Source organism: Neophocaena asiaeorientalis, unplaced genomic scaffold (assembly GCF_003031525.2).
Source record: "Neophocaena asiaeorientalis asiaeorientalis breed wild unplaced genomic scaffold, Neophocaena_asiaeorientalis_V1.1 scaffold427, whole genome shotgun sequence".
NCBI classification, from domain to species: domain Eukaryota; kingdom Metazoa; phylum Chordata; class Mammalia; order Artiodactyla; family Phocoenidae; genus Neophocaena; species Neophocaena asiaeorientalis.
This window is the reverse complement of record NW_020172280.1, coordinates 4,090,920-4,097,448: the sequence shown is the minus strand read 5'-3', so window position 1 is coordinate 4,097,448 and position 6,529 is coordinate 4,090,920.

The window sequence follows — 6,529 nt, the reverse complement described above, 5'->3', positions numbered from 1 at the left end:
CCTACGGTTCTAGCTGAGGATGCTACTCTAGCATGCCTGAAATGCTAGAGTGCTAAGCTCTATGGTACCAACTAGAATGGCCAAGGAAGAGGACGCCAGGGTGGAAGTGGTCTGAATGGACAGCACAGAAGATGCCCCAGGCGAGTGAGCTTTTAAAGGCGTCTCAGGGGCAACCTGGGCCCCTACAGAGCCACGACCCACTGCCTGCAAGGAGCACCTCTTCATTCCTACACCACGGAACCAAGTCAAGGGCTCAAAGTCACGTGGTTGGTGGCAGCCACATGCCTTATCACTGAGGGAGTCTGGACTCCTGATTCTGAGAGGCATTCACTTCTCCCTTGGAGAAGTACATTTCTGACTGAAATAACATTGTCTGCAATTTTGGTGAAAATTCTTTGAGATTTGGGGTTCACGGGGGCTCCCAGGGGACCTCCTTTACTTAACCTTAAAGCTTCAAAGAACATCAATCCCACAATGGGTGGGACTCATCCCAGTGTTGACTGAAAAGAAAAATGCACAACCCAGAAGTTGAGAATTATGTTCTATTTGGTGGTCTTTCTGAGGACTTCAGCCCAGGAGGCAGCCTCGCAGGTAGCTCTGAGAGACTAAGAAATGGTGAGGGAGGAGCAGGGTAAATAGGAGTTTCTGCCACAAAGACCAGGGAGTCAGGACATCAGAAGATGACTGTTGAAGAAATCAGACATCTCAAGTTAATGTATAGGAAGGTGCAAGAGTCTGGGCTCATTGAAATCATTCCTTTGATAGGCACTTTAACTATTGAGGGGCAGTATCCTGCTTTGCTCCATCCTGAATCCCCTCAGGGTGCACAGTTGGGTGGCTGCAGGTAGCTGAGGGCTTGAGGGCTGCAACATCCTTTGTTGACTGATGTGGCAGGAGCCATTTTTGATCCACACCTTCTAAATTTGCCATGCCTGTGCAATACTAGCTGTGATGGGAAACCTGTAAAACTTGTTATCAGAATGCTTCTCCCACCACTGGAAAGCCTGAGCCGCTGTTGAGGAGCTCAGCGATACAAAAGGCTAAGGGTCAAGAATATGTATTGCTAAAACCACACTTTGGAGCACTCAGCGGTTCTTGAATTAACAGTGCAATTGGCCCTTCCTCTGCTCTAGCCCTTCCATCTGGAGAGACCTTGGAAAACCAGCGCCATTGTCAATCCTGGAGTGTACGCTTCTGAAGTGTTCTGCTGAGGCAATTGTCTTTCTTTGATCTGCCGAGGGTCTTGCCTTTCATGTGAGTATCACAAATAAGATGAATCCTGTTCGTCAGTGAGTGAGGGCTAGAAGGCAAAATTATTCCTCTAGTAATGGATTCCCTGGGCTGAAATAATATGATTGGCTTTCTTTGATATGAAATGAGAGATAAATTGATTCATGTAAATGTGTTTCCCTTTGAAGAGTACTCCGATGCACTGAGTTGGGGCAAAACATGATACATACGGTGGTGGTGTAGCAGAAGGTTATATCCTTAAAAGTCAGATGTGAGTTGGCCATTGGGACTTCACAATACAAAAGGGGGCTGGGTTCATAGAGCAGGTCACCAAAGCTTTCATATATCCAGTGCATCTTTACTGAACCTAATAGTCTAGCCCAAATTCTTGGTCCTCTAAGAAGAGGTCAAATGTATAATGATAATATAGCCAGAATTTTCTAGAAGGGTTCAGGTATTAACTCCTTGCTGCTGAATGGCCAGGTCATAGATCCTGATGTTCACCTTGAAAACATGGCTGCTGTAATCTTTTGGTATGATGAGGAGGCTGAAGAGATGCGGAGGAGGGAGGTGCAGAGGAAGCCCTTGACAATTCTTTAAAAAGATAAAGGACCTCCTCCTACCTTATCTTCTGTACCTTTCTCTTACTTCCTGGTAAAAAACAATCATTGCAACAATGATGATTGTGATAGCACCAGTAATAATAACATTGAGGGTGACAGCTAACAGTTTGATATGTGTCAGGCACTGTGCTAACTGCGATACAGATATCTTCCCATTTGACCCTGCCAACAATGTAATGAAGTCATTACAGCACTGTTATTGCCCCCATTTTACAGATGAAGAACTGAGGCTAAAGGTCACACAGCTGGAATTCAACCTCAGCAGTCAGTTCAGGGACTCAAACCCTTCAAAAGCATTCCCTGCCTTTTGCATTCTTCTCATGCTGTTGAATCTCTTAAAATGTCTGGACAGAAAAGTGTTAAACGCAGTCTGTGGGAGAAGCTGGCAGAGGCCAGGACCCCTGCAGGTGGAGGTAGGTGTTATGCTACAGAGGTTGATGACAGGCAAGAGGTCACCTTCTGGGCGGGTAGGTGATGTCAGAGTACGGAGAGAGAAGAGGGCAACAACCAGAACGAGCTCTTTAAGAGATTCAGAAAAGCAGGAAACACCAGAGACCTCTGTCCACCAACAGGGAAGGTCAGCCCCTAGACAAAGATTCAGAGACAGTCCCTGATCTTTGTGAGTGCAGACCCTTCTGGAAAGCCAAATGCTAGCAGTGGGCCAAGGTCTAAGTCAGACCACAGAACTCAGGGATCACTGCTGAGTCTCCTCATTATTGGACCAGAGGGCCTTGTATCGCAGCTGAATATGGGCTACCCAGGGCCTGCTTCCTGAACTTCTCCCCTGCCTTCTTGGTGAACTTATGGATTCACGAGACCTGCCCCAAATGAGGGCAGCCTGGGAATCTGTGTTTTTACAAGCATCCAGATGATCTTTGTGATCAAAGAAGTTTAGAAAACATTGAAGGAGATTATTTAGAGACTGGGGGCCACACCTGCAAGTAGAGGTGAGGAAGGCTTAGCTGTGGGGAGAGGAGAGCATGGGATCAGGAAGCTAGACAGGAAATCATATTTTAGGATCACCAAGTATCCCAGTTTGCCTGGGCCTGGGAGGATTCCTGGGACACGGGGCTTTCAGTTTTAAATCTGGGACAGTTCCAGGAAAGCCCCGTTTTTAACATAAAGCCACATCCCTTCTTGCCATGGGCCTCACATGACCCCGGAATTCTAAAACTATCTATTTTCCTTTCCCAATAGAATCCAGCTTCCCTGGGCTTTAGAAGGAAAGCCTTGCTGGATAAAGAATTGCACATTAAATTATGTATGACTGAAAGCTCCACTGGCCTCTCAGAAGTATTCGCCTTTTTTAAAAAGGGGGACTATAATTTATTTTGCCTCCTGCATTGCCTTTGCAGCTGAAATTACAGAGTATCTTCAAAAATCAGCAGTAACACTTATAGCTACATTTCAGAAAAATGATACAAGAACCTACTCTGCAATTTCTTTTAAGTTTGCTAGAGAAAATAAAAATTTACACTTCTCTCTCAAAACTAGTGTACTTTCCACTCATCATAGTTAGATATGAATTCTTACTGTCCTTTCAAAACAATTTTCATCTCTTTCCTTTCCCTAAATTTAGTACTATGACTTTAAGAAAAAATCTTTCCACACATATCTCAAGTCATTTGCTTGGGACCTGCTAGGACAAATTAGAAAAGCAAGGTGGATAATTAAACCAAATATTGTATGGAGAGTTAATCCAAATTCAAGAGCAGAGTGGGTCTTTACAGAAAAATAATTATAATAAAATACAAACAGGGTAATGGAATGACCCAAACCTCTGAGTTGACATTTGCTGGGTGCGTGCCTCACACAGGCTGCTGAGGAAGGCATGTCAGACATGACTTTTCCCAGAGCCACCAAGTCCCCAGAACAGAAAGATAAGTTGACTGGGAAGGGACCCTGAGCCCTGAGTCCAGTTATAAGAGAGAGAAAAAGAGTCCTCCTCCCTCCTTCTATCACTGTTGCTGAAGTTTAGTGCAGGGTGGAAAAAGGGCGGTAGCCCCAGAAGGGAGACAGGAACAGCATAGTGATTTCCCCGCACAGACTCCACCTTCACGCTGCCTACATTTAAATCCCAGCTCTGCCCCATGTTAGCTGTGTGACCTTGGGCAAGCTACTCAACCTTCCTTTGCCTGAGGTGAAATAGTAATCGCATATACCTTTCAAGGTGGTTGTGGGGAGAATTCATGAGCTAATACGTACAAAGCACTTAGAACAAGACCTGCCATTTAATCAGTGCTTTGTAAGAGTCTGCTTGTACTAAGAAGGATAACGGTAACAGGTAGGAAATAAGCCCTAGAGGTAATGCACAGTAATGAATATAGACAATAATATATTGCTGTCATTATGTAATGTGACAAATATCACTACGTTGGCAATCATATTACAATATATAAGCGTATTAAAGTAACACCCTGTGTACCTTAAACTTATACAGTGCTGCATGCCAGATTTACAAAAAGAAGAAGAATGGTAGAAATCACATCTATATCTTGAGCGTATTGGTTAATTTTAAAAACTGCTCTGCAGCAGAAGCTGCGCAACAGGGCCAGACGCGATCTGCCGAGTTGTTCTGCTGAGTGCCCAGGGTAGTGGCTGTCCGAATAAATTGCCGAATTTTAAAAGATCAGAAACTCCCACGTAAAAATCTATGTTTCCGGCTGTTTTTGAAAAATAGAAGGATTGGGCCACGCTGGGCTTACATCTGCATGGCCGTCATCAGCCGGGGCTGAGTGGGGTCAGCTATTAAATGGAAGATGTGCTCACTGATTTGTCAGGGACCGGACACAACCTGCTTCGCTGTAGGCAACTGAACTTGTAATACTTATTCTAAGGCAGGGATCAGCAAGCCATGGGCCAAATCCAGCCCGCCAACTGGTTTTGTAAATAAAGTTTTGTTGGAATGTAGCTACAGTCATTCATTTACATATTGCCTATGGCTGTTTTCATGTTGTGGCAGAGTTGAGTAGTCGGAACAGAAACGGCATGGCTCACGAAGCCTAAAAATATTTACTCTCTAGCCCTTTATGGAAAAAGTTTGCTAAATCCCATTTCTAAGGTATTATCTTTCTCTAGAGAGTTTGCTCAAAGATGGCTTACTTTTATATTTTAGAAAATATATAGTTTATTCAAAATTTGAAAATGTACTATTACTGTTTAGAGGGAGAGTGGATTAATCAGAGACCCATTATCTTGAATCACAGAAAAGCTGAAACACCTGGAAGCTTGCTCCAAGTGACTGTAGTTTCCTATCTTCCCCAGGTGGCACTGTACTTCAACTGCAGGAACAATTCTTAAACTACAAGATAGAGATGAGACAGTATAGCCTTTATGACACCATCTTTCAGAACAGACACTTACATTTTGTTATCGATTATAGACATCTTTTCCTAGAGCATCACATGAAATGGCCATTTCCTCTTGCTTCACTTGAATGACTTGAATCAAAGGCAGACCCCAAGTATTGAACTCTCCTCTTGTTACAGTTTTATTTGTTTAGTTTCTTTTTAAGGAACAAAATGAGTCTCACTAATGATCTCTAAATTCTCTTCAACTCTAACATTCTGTGATTCTGTGATCCAAAAATTAGGAGCTACCACTGTTGCGTGTCATGTACCAGCTACGGCACCAAGCACCTGGCATACATTAGCTCGTTCAGTCTCCTCAGGTTCCTCATCAGGAAAATAGGGATAATCACAGTACCTCCCTCGTCAGTGAGGAGTAAATGAAGTAGCAGGTAAAGCACTTACATGACAGCCTGACCTGTAGGAAGTGCTCAGTAAAGTCTATTATTATTTTTATTCCTGACCACTCAAAACTCAATACATGACCTCACTAAGGTCTGCCCTCTCTTGAGAGTTCTATGCTCTAAAAATTTCTTGACTCCATCCCATCTTAAGTGTCTCCTCTTTCCTCATGGCTCTCTGGAGTGATCAAAATAACCTGAGTTTTAGCTCTCAGCCACTGTTACTGTGTATTCATGATCCGAATATTTATTCAAGTAGTTTTTGAAGGGAAGTATTTCCCACAGAGCGTTCAGCATTCTGAATTCAGTAGTGGGTTCAGAAGCCAATTGTGTTGTATATCCCCCAAAACTCATTTTCTAAGCCAACTCTTCAGTCTCTTTCATTATAACTTGCATTTGTCCATCTTGAACTAAAATGCCACATGATGTGATAATTAAAACTTCACATCTGCAGCTTTCTGCAATTACAATAAGCCAAACTTATTTGTGTATAATTAAACCGATCTCAGGCATATTAGGAACACATGTTTACCGATTAGAACTGTAACACGGTAAGCCAAGTCTGTAGCATTCGTCTTATTCTTTCCAGGAGGGGAGATATTTCATAAACTCACGGACAGTTTTTAAGTGGCCCAGGTAAGTTCCCAGAAGCTTTTGTCAGTCCCATGTCTGCTCTTTGCTTTAGGATAATCATTTATACCTTTCCTTCCCAACTTTTTCTGTACAATGAAATCACCTGGAGAACTTTGCAAATGCTAATGCTTTGGTTACACCCCACAGCTTCTGATTTAATGGGTCTGGGTACAGCCTGGGCATCAAAATTTTTAAAGCTCCTCTTGTGATTCTAATTGCAACAAAATTTGAGAACCCCTGGTCTATACCATTATCAAATGAACACGGTTGTTTAATTGGTCATAGTTTCATTCTT